The sequence below is a fragment of the Pelodiscus sinensis genome, chromosome 6 (assembly GCF_052426305.1).
Source record: "Pelodiscus sinensis isolate ZL-2025 chromosome 6, ASM5242630v1, whole genome shotgun sequence".
Taxonomy (NCBI): Eukaryota; Metazoa; Chordata; order Testudines; family Trionychidae; genus Pelodiscus; species Pelodiscus sinensis.
In genome coordinates, this window is record NC_143057.1 from 107,726,943 (window position 1) to 107,746,812 (window position 19,870).

At 41.8% G+C, this 19,870-nt stretch overlaps 1 protein-coding gene across 4 annotated transcripts in view; it reads left to right on the forward strand.

The window, feature by feature from the left end:
• PRLR (prolactin receptor) overlaps nucleotides 1–19,870 on the forward strand; it is a 258,625-nt gene that overhangs the window by 8,011 nt on the left and 230,744 nt on the right. For 3 of the 4 annotated variants that reach the window (XM_089779426.1, XM_075932553.2, XM_075932557.2), the window contains exon 2: nucleotides 10,438–10,501. The gene's annotated coding sequence lies outside the window, so the exon portion shown is untranslated. Of the gene's footprint in view, nucleotides 1–10,437; nucleotides 10,502–12,796; nucleotides 12,915–19,870 lie in introns of all 4 variants that reach the window. The other variant, XM_075932555.2, reaches the window with a different exon arrangement.

The window sequence follows — 19,870 nt, forward strand, 5'->3', positions numbered from 1 at the left end:
TCCTGAGAGGTGATTGTCTAACCTGCTCTTAAAAATCTCCAGTGATGGAGATTCCACAATCATTCTAAGCAATTTATTCCAGTGCTTAACCAGCATGACAGGAAAAACTTCTTAATGTCCAACCTAAACCTCCCTTTCTACAATTTAAAACCATTGGTTTTGTCCTATCTTCATAGTTTAAAAAGAACAATTGTTCTCCCTCCTTGTAACAGCCTTTTAGGTACCTGAAAATGGTTATCATGTCAATGGTGTTTTCTCTTTTCCAGACTAAATAAACCCAGTTTTTTCTGTCAGCCCACATAGGTTATATTTTCTAGACCAGTGTTTCCCTAGCTGTTGCTGCTTCTAGGCCCGGTGGTAAAAGTAGAGCGGCAGCGGGGGACGCGGGAGATGTCTGAAAGGGGAGTGGGGAAGGAGCCAGCATCTTTGCGCGCCGGGCTCCTCTGGCTCTTTATGGGTGGAGGGAGGGGAGCATTCGGGTTCTCGCGGAACCGTTATGTTCACTTCGCGGAACCCCAGGGTTCCGCGGAGCACCATTTGGGAAACACTGTTCTAGACCATTCATCATTTTTGTTACTCTTCTCTGGACTTTTGTGAAATGTGGGCCCCAGGACTGGACACAATATTCCAGTTGAGGCCTAATCAGTGCGGAGTAAAGTAGAAGAATTATTTCTTGTGTTTTGCATACAACAATCCTGCTAAGACTGAGGTTTTGGCTTTTTTTTTTTCAACAGTACTACACTATTGTCTCATATTTAGCTAGTGGTCTGCTATGATCCCCAGACCCATTTTTGGAGTACTCCTTTCTAGGCAGTCATTTCTCACTTTGTATGTGTGAAACTGATTGTTCCTTTCTAAGTGGAATAATTTACGTTTGTCCTTACTGAATTTAGGGATATAAATGGCTAACCAACGTAATCATTAAGCATCACTCTCACTAGATTAAACGCCTATGGTGGGCAGCTAGGCTGGAGTAGCCCTCCAACCCATCTTCATTTAAGCTGTTAACCAGTTAAACAACATGTTTAATGAGTTAACTGATTAAATGGGATTTTATATTCCTAGTTTAATTTCATCCTATGTACTGTAGACCATTTCTCCAGTTTGTCTAGATCATTTTAAATTTTAATCCTATCCTCCAAAGAACTTGCAACCCCTCCCAGAGTGATATCATGTGAAAACTTTGTAAGTGTATTGTCTATGTCAATATCTAAATTGTTGATGAAAATATTGAACAGAAGTGGACCCAGAACTGATCCCTGCGGGACCCCACTCGTGCTCTTCCAGCATGACTGCAAGCCACTGATAACTTCTCTCTGGGAATGATTTTACAACCAGTTTTGCATCCATCTTATAGTAGCTCCATCTAGGTTTCCTTAGTTTGTTTCTGAAAAGGTCATGTGAAGACAGTATCAAAAGCTTTACTAAAGTCAAGATATACCATGTCTACTGCTTCCCCCTCCTGTCTACAAGGCTTGTTATTCTGTCAAAGAGGCTATTGAGTTGGTTTGACATGATTTGTTCTTGATAAATCCATGCTGACTATTACTTATTGTTTTATTATCTTTTAGTTGCTAGAATATATGTTAGATGCTATATAGTGAAGAAGGCTGATAAGGGAAGCTGAAGACATTATGATTGGCAGAGCTAATGACAATAACGAGTTTAAGTATATTAGAAACAAAAGAACTCCAGTCAACAATATAGGCCAGTTGTATATGGAGATGGTAAATCGTTAATTATGATGCAAATAAAGCAGAAGTCTTGAATAAATATTTTTGTTTTGTATTTGGAAAAAAGTAGGATAATATACTTGTGTAATATGAGGATGATCATGTATTTGCCAATCCTTTAGAAAGTGAGAAGGAGGTTGGACAACATTTACTGGGGCAACATTTTTAAATATGTAAGCCTGAGTAACTTGCCTCTAAAAGTCTTAAAAGCATTAAAAGGTTTCTGGCCTGTTGATGTACATTTTAAATCAATTTTGGAAAACTGAGGAAATTCTTATACACTGAAAGAATTATTGTTGTGCCAGTATTAAGAAATAAGACTATAGATATGGCCCTGTGAGGCTGACATCAGTCTTCGGTAATATAGTGCAAAAAGCTATTATGGGAGTCATCTGATAAAGAAATAAAGAATAGCAATACAGTTAATGCCAGTTAAATTTTATGGAAAACAAGTCTTGTCAAACAAACCAGATTTTATTCTGTGAGACTGATCTGCTACAGTATAATATACTTAATGTATTATGCTATGATGATACAAATAATACTGTAAAATTTCACAAAGTACAAGTTAAATATATTATGACTTGCTGACAGATCTCACAGAGTACTTGAGTATGGACAGTAGTTATTGAATGGTAATGTTTCTTATGATGTTCTGCAGGGATTGGCCCAATACTGTTCAACCATAACATTGCTGCTGATAAAATATGCAGGTGATATATAGAATGGTAGAGCACTAAATATCCATGAAGATAGACCAGTATATAGAATGATCGGTTTACCCTGTGTTTGGTTTTATTTAGGCTAAGATGGCAAGCATCCTATGGTGCTGCTATCTCATGATTTCAACTAACACAATGAATGTTGTCAACAGATTACCGGATATCAATTTAACAATATCCCTGTATTATTATTAGGAATGTGAATGACTAGTTGACTATCCAATAAGCAAATACTTATCAGATAATCAACACAATAGTCAACTAGTCGCTCCCCCTCCCCTCCAACCCTCCTACACACACTGCCTCTGTCATAAAGAAGCAGCAAGGGTGGGGAGAAAGAGCAGGGGTGCTTCAAAGTGGCAGTGCCACATGGAGCCTGGGAACAGCTGGGGACTCCTCCGCTGACCCTGGGCTCCATGCAGTGCTGCCACTTTGAAACGCCGCATGGAGCCTGATGCTGTGCTCTTCGCAGCATTTCAAAGCAGCAGCACCACATGGAGGCCGGGGTTAGCTGGGGACTCAGAGTCCTACGCTGACCCTTGGGCTCCATGTAAGCTGCTGCTTTGAAATACTGCAATGAGCACAAGGCCAGTTGGGGACTGCTTGAGTCCCGCATTGGCCCTGTGCTCCCAGCAGCACTTTCACCCTTACACTTCAAAGGCAGAGGTGCCCTTATCGACTAATCAAATAATCGATGCAAATTGCATTGACTATTTGATTAGCTAATTAATCTAAATTTAACATTCCTAATTATTATATTTATGCACTGATCCTATATGAGATTTATAATATTAGTTTGTTTTACATTATTTTATGCTTTAATTAAAACATATATTTGCCACATTTGCTTTTATGTAGGCCTCTTGAGTTTCCATTGATACAAATATTTTACTTCCTTTACAGCAGGAATTTAGCTCTGGTTTGGCAAATGATTTTGCTAAGGACATATATTTTGTAACAGTTTTTATTTTCCAGGATTTTGCTAAGCTCTGTATAAGTCTTGAAATACAGATCACCTCTGTCCATACTAAAACAAACATGCACAGTTGCTAGGTTCAATTTTGATTTATTAATAAGACTTTAAATCAGGCTCAACTGGAATGTATTAATTAAAGATGTAGTCAAGATTTATACAGGACAATACAGAATACAGAGAAGCTATGAATTCCAAACCAGTCTGAAGACTGGAGAAGTGACTTTACATCTTGATTAACTCCTAACTCACTCCCAGAAATGACCCTCCATACATGTTGTATTTGGGACAAAGAAGAATTCCTTTCCAGAACTGATCTACACATGGAATTCCTCTTATAAGGAACTGATGGAACTGATCTACACATGGAATTCCTCTCAGTTTAGCTTATCAATAAGCTAAATGTGTCTGAGACTAAGTTCTTTTTATAGAAAATGTCTGTAGCATAGGCAGTGAGCTAAAAATATTTATCAGTGGATCATCATCTTATTGATTACTGAAGACATTTGCACTAACAATATCTCTCTTCAGTCACAACTGGTCCCTTTGTCGACCCATTTTCTGTGAGTTAGTAGGGTCAGGGTAAAAATATTATACACATTCCATGATTTGGTCACACACTTAGGCTGAATTTAAGTATAGATTCTCTACAGTCATATATACAAAATACCAGAAATATAGTTACAAAATACTTTATATGTGAGCCAAAGGATCACAGGGTTTTATATATAAAGACTTACGGGAATACAAAGAATCATAGGAAGTCTGGTTCATTTGTTAACTCGGTATGGAAAGGGCTAGGATGTTTCACAGTTTATGGAGATATGGCTATACTTAAACACTACATGGGCATAGTTTCATCACTGTAGACACTTCTGTGTAGAAACTACTTAATTTGATAGGTGGACTTCTCATCAGTGTAGGTAATCCACCTCCTCAAAAGGAAGTAGATGGATTGTTGGAAGAATTCTTTCAAATTAGCTCTGTCTACAGTGGGAGGTTAGGTTGGCTTAATTATGCAACTCAGGAGAGTGAATTTTTCACACTTCTGAGCAACACAGGTAAACTTTCATTTTCTAGGGTAGACCAATCTACAGTACCTCAACTGGTATTTTTACCCCCACCCTCCATGGTCCATACTTGGAGTGCCCATTAAAGACTCCTGATATCTCCTGATATCACTGTCTTTGGGGATGAACTCTTACCCACTGCTTTCCTACCAAAGGTTTTTAAGACTGATACTTTTATCCCCAACAAGCCAATCTGCCTAACAGACAGCTCCATGCATTGTTTGCCCTCTCTTTTCCTTCTCAAGATTTGTCAACAATGGTTGATCTGTCCAGTTTTCCCAGCCACTCTGCCCACCTGGCTTTTGCATGCGACCAGAGGCTCCGCCTCCAAGCTGGGAGCCTCTGGTTGCATGTAAAAGCCGGGCGGGGGGAGTGGCTCCCAGCCCCGCCCCCGCCCCTGCCCGGCTTCTGCTCACAACTAAAGGGAGTGCCTGCTGGGGGCACAGTCTGAAGGACTCTGGCTGTGGCTAGTGGCTGCACCACCCCTGCACCCCCCTCCAGGTCTGCTTCCCGCCCCCCTTCCTCTGGGCCTCCCTCTCCTCCCGTCCAGTCTCGCGGCTCCCGACCCCTCCCCAGCTCTGCTTCCTGCCTTCCCTTCCTCCTGGCCAGCCCCATGGCTCCTGGACCGTCCCCCCTGCCAGTTCTGCTTCCCACCTCTCCCCGCTCCCAGCCAGCCCCGCCCCCCTCCTGGCCATTTCTCCCCTCCCACCGCCCACCCACGATCAAGTGTGTTCGGTTTTTTGGTGGGGTCTACCTGGCAACCCTACACAATACGCAGGCCCCATTTAAGTAAGTTCTGCTGATATTAATAAAATGCAACATTTAGCCAATGACCATCCATATGACAGAACTTTTAATGAACAATGACAGTCCAGGAATTTAACTACTAAAACACATATCAACAAAAGACCATTATATTGACTCGCTATTGTGGAGTGTGTGCCCAGTGGAGGTCTTGTTTAAAGGATCCCATCCGCAGGCTGCATGTTGAGCCCCATATAAACCCAAACCACACTATGGGCTTCAAACAAATGGGCTGTGGGCTGCATGCCGCCCAGGGGCCGCATGCTGAGTAGCCCTGACCTACAGTGATAGATAAACTCAATACAATATGCCCCCCCAAAGATAATCCATGGGGTAGCAATGTCTGTCATACTTTTATTATTCTTTTTTAATATAATTGATTTATTTATTTGGGTTTACAAAGCAGAGGCAAACTATATATGTGAAGTGTTTCTGTAAAATTAACAGTATAAACTGTTAATTTGACCTTTTACTATCTATAAATTAAATGGTTCTTTTAGCTTGACAAATAGGGATATTCAAGTACACTTAGTCACATATGTATATAGGTGTCAATAGAGATGACTTCAAAGCAGTTTGTGCTAGGTGGTAGACTGATTTATTGCTGCCCAGGTGAAGGGCCAGATTATCCATTAGGTACAATAGGCACAATGCCTACGGCCTATGAAAAATTTAGGGCCTATGAAAAATTCATAATTCACTCAAAAATAAGAAAAGAAAACTGCTCAATCACACTTAATAATTTTCTGTTTTTTAATAGAATACATGTGCAAATGTTGAAGGTCAATTAAATGAAAGTATGTTAAATCTTTAGTCAACCAACAACATACAAGTATAATATACAATTAAATATTTACTTTGCAACTCTTTTTGTTAGCAAAATCACAGATTACATCAAATATCATTTTTCTCAAAAGCTTACTTCAGTTGAAAGTAGTACAAGGGAAGATAGTCGTTTCTGTCCCATGGTAGACCAAAGACTCTTCTTTGTGTGTTTTAAGTTTAAAAAAGAGTGCTCCCTTTCACATTTTGTTCCCAAGATGGTGAGAGACTTTCTGAAAGCAATGTTGACATTTGGAAAACTTGTCACCAACATGTCTGCTGTTTGTTCACTGATCATTGCTGCCGCAGATTTCTTCTCTGTGTTCATATGTGAGAGCAATAGAAATTCATCTATAAATGCATGTTCAAAATCTGATCAATAGATATCTACTAATGTGCTTGCTCTAGAGGTGACTTCAGCACTGGACATTGATCTATCCATAAAAAAACTGAACTTTTCATTCAATGTGGCATATGCTGCTCGTCTGGCCATCTCAACAATAAGCTTATCCATAATAGGATAGAAGCACTGTGTGAAATTCGTCCCTGGCACTCAAATCTGAGACAATATTATCCATACAAACTTCATAAAAAATTGCTCTCTCTGGGTATGTCTACACTACCCCGCTAGTTCGAACTAGCGGGGTAATATAGGCATACCGCAATTGCAAATGAAGCCCGGGATTTGAATTTCCCGGGCTTCATTTGCATAAGCGGGGCGCCGCCATTTTTAAATCCCCGCTCATTCGAACCCCGTGCCGCGCAGCTACACGCGGCACAAACTAGGTAGTTCGAACTAGGCTTCCTAGTTCGAACTACCGTTACTCCTCGTGGATCCAACCAAATTCATACTGATCCAACCAAATTCATACTATGGCAGCACATGGAACTCATTCAGCCAAACTGTTAACTTCATGAAACCTAGCTTGAACCCTTGAATAAATGCCACTTATTTCTGGCATTATCATATGACTTTGACTTGCAGCTTTCAATATCAATGCTATGAAATTTGAGTCTCTCCTGCAAAAGATAAGTATTTTCCATCATGTTGCTCAATGGGAAAGAACTGAAGAGATCATTCAACCACATTTCCATCACTGAGTACATAATGGGTATGTCTAGACTACATGCCTCTGTCTCCAGAGGTATGTAAATTAGACTACCCGACATAGTCAATGAAGCCAGGATTTAAATATCCCCGGCTTCATTAAAATAAAAATGGCCGCCACGCTGTGCCGGCTCAGCTGATCGTTGGCACAGCACAGCAGTCAAGATGTGGATCGGTCGACAGGGAACACCTTTGTCAACCGCTCCTGTAAGCCTCATTTCATGAGGCATAAGGGAGCTGTTGACAAAGGCGTTCCCTGTCGACCGATCTCCGTCTTGACTGCTGCGCTGTGCCGAAGATCAGCTGAGCTGGCACAACGCGGTGGCCATTTTTATTTTAATGAAGCCGGGGATATTTAAATCCTGGCTTCATTGACTATGTCCGTAGTCTAATTTACATGCCTCTGGTGACAGAGGCATGTAGTCTAGACATACCCAATGAAACACCACTGTAAGCTGATCGGTATGACTAATATCATGGGATGAATCAATATTGATTCCCTAATACTTTGCCTTCTTGGTTTCAGATATTATCTGCACCATAAATTTGGATCCCAATATATCAATAGATTCATCGCATATAGTTGACAAAAGATAAGATACATTCCCTGTTCCTATATTGCCATTTCAGTGCACATGTTCTGAAATAAATTGATCAAATGCAGCTAGAAGTTCAATGCAACTAAATGATTTTCCATTGTTACGGCAGCCGTGCACTTCAGTGTCCCCACAAAAGGCTTATCCTCATTCAGTAAGGAATCTTATTACAGCAACTGTTCTCTTTAGGACTTCAGTCCAGTATTCACATGATCTTTTCTTCATCTTCTCCAGTTCTGTTTCAATTCTGGCAGATTTCTGAAGCTGTAGCATCAGAGACAGTGCACCAAGATGATCCTCCCACTGCTTATAAGAAGTAATTCTAGTGATTACATTTTTCATCAAAACCCGTTATAAATTAATTAGAGTAGTCACTGACTACAGAGTAGTTTGCATATGTAGCGACACACTTTACCAGATGAGGGAGAATAAATAAGCCATTCTCTTTGAACAGTTTCCCCATTTGTCAATCACCTGAAAAAATATTCTTTGCATGCATATCTTTTCTTTTTACCAAATTGTCTACCTTGCAATGAGAAATTGGAATCTAAATTCTGGGAAAGTTCATTTTCTGCAAAATATTAAATGAAATATGGAATGATTTCCTACTCATCTGTATCAGAATTATATTTTAATGTGATCATCTGATGTTTTCTTTGGTGTCTCTGTTTCTGTTTTCAACACATCTCCTGTCAGTATTGTCATGGCCATTTCTGAAGTAGCCTGACTGACCCTTGCTTGTTCCCCACTTGAGCTTGAAGGTTCAACATCACTTCCAATGGAACCTGCTTCAATATATTCTGCAGCTTTGTTTTCCAAGTGTGATGTTGATGGATCAATGAGAGAGCTTCCCTGTCACTCCTCATATCTTTTCTTATGAAATTCATTAGAGAATCTCTCTTCTTTTTTAAAGCTTGTTCCTTTTTTCCTTTTTCTTTTGTTTTACATATCCAGAATCATGCTTCCTCTTGCATTACTCCATGGATTTTACAGTTGTAGTGGTGGCAACATCACCTTACTATTTTCCTTATCAGCTGATTAACTGTGAGGTGAATCCTAAATATAATTGTAGCATACAATAAAATGACTTATTTTAGAATGAAGTACCATGAATTTCTCACACAGTGAGAAACTTTCAGGAGCAAAAATTAAAATGGATGAGATTAGATGTATAGGTGATAGCGCATTTCTCCCTTATATTTCTATATAGTCTAATTTAAGGACCTATAATTATAAGAGCAGCTCAGGCCTACAAAGAGCTTAATTCAGCCCTACTCACATGCACCTCTCCCTTTCTTCTAGTAAGTTTGTCTTTGCTGCTCTCTGCATTCTGAGAACTACAGGTTGGACCTCTCTTGTCTGGCACCCTGGGGACCAGACTGGTCCTAGATGAGGGAATTTGCCAGACAACGGGAGGTCCCCTGACTCCAGCCCCTCAGCCTGCTGCCCCTGCCTGCTGCAGGCTCCTTCACCCTGGCTGGGCTGACCGTGGGCCAGTCCCAGCCCTGGATCCACTGCCGGCCAGCTGGGCAACTCCAGTCCTACTGCTGAATGGCACATTGCCCAATTGGGCTGCCACAGCTAGGCGGCACATGGCCACGCTGATTCTGCCAGGCTGACATAGCTGGCTTCCCCTCTTGGGATGCGGCCGCAGCAGCCCCACCCCCACTACTGGGTGGTAGGCAGCCCCAATCATGCTACTGCCACCACCACTGCTGTCCAGGCTGTTACATCCCTACCACCTCCCAGTCTCACATTGCCCAGCCAGGCTTCCCCTCTTGGGCTGCTGTGGTCCTGGCCCCGCTGCCAGGTAGCAGACTGTCCCCATTGCGCGCTGCCCAGGCTGCTGCAGCCCCATTGCAGGCAGACTCACAGAGATGCCCCGGGCTCCCAACTGCTGGCCCTTCTGCCCCGGGGTTCTCTCATCCAGGAATATCTGTGGTCATGCCGGACCACAGATGTTGCCAGATGAGAGAAACCTGGATTTGAGAGGTGCAACCTATAGAAACAACAGAGTGTGATTGAGCTCCCAGGCTGCTGCTGGGGCCCCTTTGCCATGGGGTTCCCGGCTGCGCTGCCAGCCCCGCAGCCATAGGCTCCTGGCCATATCACCAGACCTCCCTGACCTGGGCTCCCTGGTCCAGCAAAGTCCGTGGCCCTATTGGACCACGGATGTTGCTGGACCAAGAGTCCTGATTTAGGGAGGTACAACCTGCAGTAAATTATTGACACATTTTATTAATCTAAACATTTTAGTCAAAGACAGTATGCTCCAGCTTCTCATGGTATGACTGCCATGTTAAGTTTTTGGAAAGGAGTTCTGTATTACCTATGCATGTCTGTGATCTGGAAATGTCTCATTTATATCTGCCTGCATTTCAGAATTAGCTGCTTTCTAATGATCACTGTTTAACTTTTGGAGGACAGTAATTTTAGGTGGGCGACTGATCTCCAGGTACATGCAGAAAAATTAGTTTTTCACACTTTTATTTTCATGCTAAAGAATGGAAAATTAGCTATCTTGCTGCTAACTGGTTTTGGCTTGTATATGATTGTCTAATGACTACTACACCTAAAATAGTAACCAGATTCTGTTTCTCCTTTTACAGTAAAAGAAACATGAGCTGCTTGGACGAAGGAACTGCCAAAGGATTTGGGGAGCTTGTTGAAAAGGTTATATAATACATTAATACTGGTTGAATACATGACTGGAAGAAACTGTAAATGCTAGTTTGGCTACACTGCTGTCCTATAAGAATATGTATACTATGGTTACTATACACTAAAGTGGACTCAGGCATCTAAATATGTAACTCTTAACATCTGCCACCCCAAATGACTTGTTAGGTTTTCTACAATTAATTCAAAACATCTGGCTTTTTCTTATTCCTTATGAGTGTGAGGGTTATTAAATTTAGTGAGTCAAAATATAAAGTAATGTAGTTTTGCAAAACTGTAGTTAGAAAGTGATTCTCTTCTCCCCATGTCCTAATGCACCTTTGAAAAAAGACAAAATACAGTAATTACTCATTTAACACGTGCCCACTTAACACGTTTTCACAATAGCACAATTTTTTTTAGGGAACTTTTTTGAATAACCATCCCCAAAATAATACGAAGATAATCAAGTGGTGAACTACTTCGTGCGGTGGTATAAGTTGATTAAAACAGTGGTAATACGCATGAGCAGATAAACTCACGTGGTCACAGCGCTCCTCCGCTCACTCATGTGTTTATCTTCATGTTTTAACAAACCCCGGTGACTTGTGTTGCTAGAGATCGTGTTGCTAGATATCTAATGTTGATGTTGACGACCAAGCACCAACAAAAAATTGACTTTGCCGCTACCACCACCTGAAACGCAACCCTCACATTTTCCATTATTTTTAATGGGAATATTGACCCCGCATATCACGTTTTCGCTTAGCATGAAGATTTTCAGAAATGCATCTATAGTATTAAATGAGGAATTACTGTATAGGTTGAACCTCCCTTGTTCAGCACCCAACGAGGGAATTTGCCAGAGCAGGTCCCCTGCTACCAGCCCACCTTCTTTCCCAGCTGACGGCCATAGACACCCCTCCCCCTACCAGGCTGCTGCAACGCCAGCTGCCTGGTCTGCTACGACTCCAGCCCTGATACTGGGGCTTCCTTGTCTGCCACTCCTCCAGCCTTGGCTCCGCTACTGGGGTTGCCACGGCCATGGCCCTGTCCACGGCCCTGCTACTGGGGCTGCTGTGTCTCCTGGCTGTGCTACCGAGGCTCCAGCCCCAGTCCCAGCTCCAGTGACTCTGAGCCTGCAGTCCTCTTGCCATTGGGGCTCTCAGCTAGGACTCCCTGGTCCAGGAACCATGGATGTTGCTGGACAAGGGAGCCCTGGTTTTTGGAGGTCCAACCTGTAGCTAAATATTGGTTTCACTGTTGATGTACAATATTCAGTTCAAGTCTATTTAGATTTTAATACCACTCAGCTTTGTCTGATTCTGCTCTCGCTCTGGTATAAATCAGGATTAACTCAGCTGGTATAAATGTGAGAAAAATCAGAATAGGCTGTGAATATGGCATTGTCAACATTTTCTTTTCCTGTGTGCTCCCTTCTTCGTGTTTTTTCTCTACAGCACAGCATTTTAAAATTGTCTTCTGTTGTATAAGCTCCCTTCTTCACCCTGTGACTGACTTGACTTTTTTATTATTACTATCACATTATGAACCCCAGCCATGAACCAGGGCTGCAATGTGGTAGGCTCTGTTCAAGCACAGAACAAAGAGCTTACAATTTAAATAGATGAAACAGAGACAGGTTGGGGGATGGGAAGTAAAACACAAGTAGAGTGAACAATGTGATGGCCGCAAACATCATGTTTAGTTTCCTTCCTTCCTTCCTTCCTTCCTTCCTTCCTTCCTTCCTTCCTTCCTTCCTTTCTCTCTCTCTCTCTCTCTCTCTCTCTCTCTCTCTCTCTCTCTCTCTCACACACACACACACACACACACACACACACACACACCGGCTACGTCTACACTGGCCCCTTTTCCGGAAGGGGCATGTAAATTTCATGAGTCGTAGTAGGGAAATGCGCGGGGGATTTAAATATCCCCCGCGGCATTTAAATAAAAATGTCCGCCGCTTTTTTCCGGCTTTTAAAAAAGCCGGAAAAGAGCGTCTACACTGGCCCCGATCCTCCGGAAAAAGTGCCCTTTTCTGGAGGATCTTATTCCTACTTTGAAGTCCTACTTTGAAGTAGGAATAAGATCCTCCGGAAAAGGGCACTTTTTCCGGAGGATCGGGGCCAGTGTAGACGCTCTTTTCCGGCTTTTTTAAAAGCCGGAAAAAAGCGGCGGACATTTTTATTTAAATGCCGCGGGGGATATTTAAATCCCCCGCGCATTTCCCTACTACGACTCATGAAATTTACATGCCCCTTCCGGAAAAGGGGCCAGTGTAGACGAGCCCATCTTGTTTTTTCACAGGACCCCTGCTTCATGTAGTACAAGATTGGATCTGCTCTGAGGGTGAAGAAGGGTTGTGAGTCGTAAAGAAGGCTGTTGCCCATAGGACCCCTCACCCATCTGTTACAGAAGTTGGAAGGTTTGTAGCAAACAGACAACAGAAGAAGGATGGTCCAGGGAGATTATGGGTGCTGGACCATGGAGATTATGGCAACTGAATGGCACCATAGAGACTTGGATTCCATCTCTACATTTTCATAGAAATTCTATGTAATGACAAGCAAATCAGTTTCACAGGTGGACACTAATTATGTGTTCTTCATTTTGTGGTTGCCCAAATCAAGATTGTGGGGCTGGATTTGTAGTAGCACTGAGCACTCACAACTGCAACTGAAGTCAATGGGAGCCGTGCTTGAATATATAAAGTGCTATATAATGCTAAGTAAACTGAAAACTCAAATTTTAGGCATCTCGAATTGGGCACCCAAAATCAGTGGACATTTTTTGTTTTAATTTTTCTAGGCCTCAGTTCTACATTTCCTAACTTTTCACATCAGGGCTTTGTGAAGATTAATTAATTAATGTTTGTGAAGCAATCAGCTATCATAATGGTGAGCACCTAGAAAATTAATCAGGGTTGTAATAGTGCAAACAAGGCTTTAGGCTACACATTGTAGAATGAGGATAAACTCAGATATTCACTACCATTCATTAACTGAGTACAGTCCATTCTCTATTCTTTTACTGTATTTTTTTCTGTTTGTTGTTAGGATTATTATTATTATTTTATTTTATTATGGATCTCACATTGTTTTACATAACATATTTGTCTGCAGTTGAAATTCAGCCACTTTTCATAGTAGAAATAGGACAGTTATTGCTCACACACACTGCTGAACAATTTATTTTTAGGAGAAAGAGTGAAGAATAAGATGTCCATTTTAAACTGGAGGGGGAATGTGAGTAAGCACAATATAATTATGTGAGCTTGAATTTATCCAGCACCCTGGGAACTAATCCTAGTATTTGTAATAAAGGGAATTTGTTCTTTCTTAGCATGTTGAAGAGTGATTCACAGGAAATTAGAAATATTCTTAGGGGATCATTACACTTTCAGAATCATTCTCTAATCTGCAATCCTTAGCTAGTAAGAATAAAATTGATGCTATGAAAGGACAAGTAATAATCATAGTTTTCTTCTTGTAGAGAGTCAGAGTTGAGACTGCAGGAGAATTTGTCCTACCATGCTTGCTTTGTTTATAACCAACTGACGAAGAGATAATTCTTGATATACTATCCTTAATGCATAGAGTTGAATTTTATGAGGACAAGATATCCATGTGTAGATTTTCTTCTCTAACAGTCGGCCATTTCAGTATTTTTCTTGTGAGTCACATGATCCTCTGCTCTGTGGCTAAAATCAGTTTGTACTCAATTGAAGCCAATACAAATGTTTGTTTTCCCCATAGCACAAATTTAATAGGGACGCTAGTGATGGCTGAATCAGTGGTGAGCTTTTGTACATGTTTAAGAATTGTTTCACTTTACTAACAGTCAACAGCTTCCTTCTTGAAAACTTGAAGTACAGCTAACATTTTTTTTCATGACAATCAAAATACTGCCAGAAGTAGTAGTTGAAATGACGTAAGGAACTGCTAATGCAGGCAGTAGTGAAAGATGTAAGAAACAATGCACAAAAGTTAGGTCTTGTTTCAACAAACCATCACTAAACAGCAAAGTACACAATAATTTGTTGAACCAGGTCCTTAAATTAAAAAATCAGACACAATTGTTTCCACCGTTACCTTGATGCCCTTTGTCAACTTATTCAAATAGCATATTGCATTTTTTACAGTCACAGGAGATGTTGAAGGGGTAAAGAATTAAGCACCTTTTTTTTTTTTTGATAAAACAGCAAATTATAAGGGTTTATAGGGAGGAAGAAAATAATACACTCAATGGAATTCCCATTTTAAAAAAATTACTAAAAAAATTAAACGGACAAATTTTAACAGTTCCTTTCTTAAGAAATCCAAAATAAAAATTAACTTCATAAAAATATCACTATTTTTAAAAATACAGTGATTTAAAGAAAGCATGTATATTTTGTTTTTATTTTAAAAAATGTAATAGAGTTAAGGATTAAGGATGTAAAAATTAGTTTAATTAACTAATCGAATAGTCGATGGGATTTCCATAGACTATTTGATTAGTCTATAAGGGCGCCTCCACCTTTTAACTGTAGCAAAAGCCCTACAGGGACTGGTGGGGGACTGGCCCCATGCTCTCTGCAGTGCCTGAGCCTTTGAAATGTACAAGAGCTCCTGATGGCCCAACGCTCCCTGTGGGGCTTCTGCTTTTGACAAGTACAAGAGCCCGACTGGGACTCTTGTACATTTCAAAAGCAGAATCTCAGCAGAAGCAGCATGAGTAATATGAATGTTTCAGTCCCTGCTTGCACTGTTCCCAGTGTGCTTCTACCTCCTCTGCCCACTGCGGAGACAGTGCTGGAGGAACCAACTTTTAAGCTGGCCCCAGCTCCTGCTCCCCCACACTTGCTGCTTGTCTCTGATAGAGGCAGAAGGGGGGAAGGGGAAGCAACTAGTCGCATCACTAGTCAACTAGTCGCTTACATCCCTATTAAGGAGCCAAGCAATACCAGGTAAATCTGCTACAAGTGGAACATCTCTACTCCAATACTCTCTGGTATGGCAACTTCCATGGTCTGGCATAATTGTAGTTAGTTGGATGTCCATTTATCATGAGTGTGGCCAAGTTTCCCGCAGTCCCATAAAGTTTGTTTACAGCCACCAGTCCTGGCTCTCAGTGTTCTAAGCTGTTATTTAGCTCTAATTTACCTCTAATTTAAATGTCTTCTAAGAGCCCAATAAGCAGTGGAAGTGTTGGTAATGCTGCTAGATGATATTGACCTCCCATAGTCCGGAAAATTCTCTGCTTCGGCACTGGTCAGGTCCCAAGGGTGCTGGACTAGAGAGGTTCAACCTGTAGCTATTAATAAATATCATAGCCAGTAGAAAAGCCTTCTAAAAACAATAATTTAATGAAGCATCTAAAGCAACATAGTTACAAAATCAAGACACAGTTTCCCCAGTTGTTCTGTTAGCAGAACCCTTTTCTAATCATGTTGGTAATAACAGTGATAGAAATGTAGCCGTGTTAGTCTGGGGTAGTTGAAGCAAAATGCAGGACAATGTAGCACTTTAAAGACTAACAAGATGGTTTATTAGATGATGAGCTTTCGTGGGCCAGACCCACTTCCTCAGATCAAAAAAAAAAACCAAAAAAAAAAAAACTTGCATAACAAGCATTCCAAAGGGTAGGAGCTTACTGTTTGTTGTTCACTTTGAATCAAGGAAATTCTGCACATTGGTTTGACTTTTCTGTTGATAACATGAGTGTCTGTATCTCCATCTAGATCAGAGAAAACTTCACAAATAGTAAATGATTTCATCAATATTTTGATACCGTCATGCCACAGCTTACTGTATGCCAGCCTTACTTCTCATAAATGTGTCTTTAAAAAGAGTCAGCCATGGAATTTAGTAAAGGATTGGATACCATATGTACCCTATAGTAAGCATTCATATTATTCTGTGATTGAAATTATGGCAACTTTTCCTGCAACCTACTGCCTGGGAGATTGTGTTTAACTATCCTTGTTAGGTAGTGAAAACTTAAGAATGTACAACATGATTAGCTTCTGTTGTATGATGGGAAAAGAATATGAGCTCTCAGAAGCCCAGGAAAAGCAAATATTAACAAAAAGCAAGCACATATTTTCATAATATTACATTTACAGGCAACCAATTCTCAACCAGAGTGCCCAGTCGAAAAGGGACCCTGGTGGCTCCAGCTGGCACTGCTGACAAGACCTTTAAAAGTGTATTTGGTAGCATAGCAGGGGTCAGGAGCTGAGGCTGGCTCCCTACTTGCACTGGTGCCACACAGGTCCCAGAATGAGCTGCCAGGTCCCTGCAGCCCTTAGGCGCAAGGAGGCTCCATCCATGTGCTCCCCTCAGCTTAGGGGTGCAAGAATCTGGCCACCACTTCCTGGGTTCCGCAATAAGTACTGCTGGAACTCCACAACCCCAACCCTCTTCCACCCCTTAACTCCTTGTCCCAGAACTGAACCCCTTTCTCCACCCGAAACTCTTCATCCCGAGCCCCACCCAAGACTTGCAGCCATAGCTAGGGCCCTCACTCCCCTCTCTGCACCCAAACTCTCTGCACCAGCCTGGAGCCTTCTCCCACACCTTAAATCCCTCATTTCTGGCCTGAACCAGAGCCTGCACCCCCAGACAGAGACCTCATCCCACACACACCCTAACCACCAACCTAAAGCCCCCTTCTACATAAAGCCCCCTATTCATCCCTGGTCTCCCCCCGCTCAGAGTTTGAACCCCAGCTGGAGCCCTCACCCCCACCTCAACCCGTTGCCCCAGCTTGGTGAGAGTGAGTGAGAGGAGGAAAGTGAGCGATGGAGAGAGGGGGGATGGAGCAAGCAGGAAGTGGGGCCTCAGAGAAGGGGAAGAACCTAAAAGAAATGGCAGGAGGAGGGACGGAGTGTTCAGTTTTCTGTGATTACAGGGTTGGCAACCCTACTTGAGCTACTTGTTCCTTTGCTGGAGGTAGGAAGCCCTGGTGGAGCCAATGGCAGGCCCAGGACAGATGGAATCTTTGGAGAATTTAGCAACCTAAATATCAAGTCTCCAGCGAGCATGTGCAAACTGAGGCTCTCTACCAAGCATTTATAAACCTCAACTACCCACCCGGAGAAATAAAAAAGCAAATTGAAAGAGCCAAACGAATACCTAGAAACCATCTACTACAAGACAGACCCAAGAAAACCAACAATAGAACACCACTTGTCATCACCTACAGCTCCCAACTTAAACCTGTCCAACACATTATCAATAAATTACAGCCTATACTGGAACAGGACACTAAACTCCAAGAAGCTCTGGGAGACAGACCCATAGTCTCCTATAGACAACCACCTAACCTCAAGATGATTCTTACCAACAACCACAGGACATACCACACTAATACCAACCCTGGTACTTTCCCTTGCAACAAACCCTGTTGCCAGCTTTGTCCACATATTCACTCTGCTGACACCATTATTGGGCCTAACCAAGTGAGTTATAAGATCAAGAATACATATTCCTGCGCATCCAGAAATATAATCTATGCTATCATGTGCCGAAAGTGTCCATCTGCTATGTACATTGGACAAACATCTCAGACACTTCGCCAAAGGATTAATGCCCACAAAACAGATATCAGACAAGATCACAAAGAAAAAACAGTTTCTTGCCATTTTAACCAGAAAGGACACTCTCTCAATGACTTAACCAACTGCATTCTGCTACAAAGACCTTTTACATCTGCACTTGAAAGGGAATCCTCTGAACTGTCATTCATGTTAAAATTCGACACTCTCCAAAAAGGAATGAACAAACACTTGAACTATCTTACCCATTATCAAGATAGCTTCCCCAATTATCACCTCTAATACCATTAACTCACAAACATCCCACTCGCCCCACTTCTAATATCATCAATTCACAGGCATTCACCTTCCTTCCACCCCCCCCCCGCATCCCCCTTCTGTTCTGAAATGTGCTTTGTCCTTTTCATATGTGTTCATTTTTTTAAATTGTATCCTTTGGTATATATGGCTGTGACTATTTTCTTCCACTGTTTGATCTGAGGAAGTGGGTCTGGCCCACGAAAGCTCATCATCTAATAAACCATCTTGTTAGTTTTTAAAGTGCTACATAGTCCTGTATTTTGATTATATTATGTTTAATCATAATTTACCAGTTGGCTGAAATCTAAACATTTCCTAGTGACTGTTCAATTTTGAGATGGTCCTGCCAAAACACAAGAAGATTTCTTATGGAAACCTTCCTGCTCTACTATGTGCTCACCCATCCAGTTCCTTTGCCGCCTGCCTAGTGAGGTGCTAGGGAGTTGAGGCAACCAGGCTCCCAGTTCCTCAGCAGCCTGCCTGGTGAGCTGGTAGAGAGCCAATTGTGTGGGAGAGCTGGCTCCCAAGGTTTGGGTCCTCAACAGCCTATGCTTCCAAAGCTTCCAAGGTCCTTGAGTTCTTGGCAGCTCATCAGCTCTAACATTAACTTTTTTTTACTAAGGCTAGATCTACACTACTAAGTTTTATCTGAACAGCTGTGTTGGTCAAAGCTATGAAAAAACATATACACTGTAACCAACATAGATATGCTAGAAAAGCCCCAGTGTAGACAAGCTAAGCTGACAGAAGTGTGATTTTGGTAACACAGATAATGTTGTTCAGTCAGGCAATGTTAGTGTACCATCCAAAATCTTCATCTCTTGGCATATATAGTATCTAGCATGTATTGTATATTGGCATATATTGTATCTATAGTTGCATAGGCATAAATCATGCAGTATGAATTAGCCACTCACCCTTAACTTTTTTGGGACTTAAGCTATTTTGCTCTATGATTGGAAAGGTTGCTTCTTGCTTTAATCTTACTATACGTTTTAGAAATGTGCATCCATCTGTCTGTCCACCAGTGAGTCTATTTGTTCAAGAACTCCTCCTAAACAGTATGAAATAGGACCACCAAATTTGGTATGTAGCTTCCTCTTTTCATAACTTAAAGCAAAGTAAGAATTTGGCTGTGCCAGGACAATGAGATGTGTCTGGAATTCAATTGTTTCTCATAAAATGGAAAGGGAGGGGTCTGATAGGAGGAAGTTATACTGTAAAATGACCACAGGGGGCACCAGGGCCAGAGATGGAAACTAGGACAGCTATGACCCCATTGGGCCAGCAAAGGGCAGGGATGGAGAAAGGACAGCTATCTACTATATATTTCAGAAAATTTGTCTGTTTGTGGGTCTATTTGTCTATGTGTCTGACTGTACCCCTCCCCTAGCTGTGCCCACTGCAGCAACCATAAACAGGTGCTTTTCACCCGGATCAGCCTATGTCCATGGGGAGCTGGGAACTTCTGCGGACAGGGGTTACTGCAGGACCAGCCTCTGTTCACAGTCAGCCCCAGCTGCCATGGACAAAGACTGCTT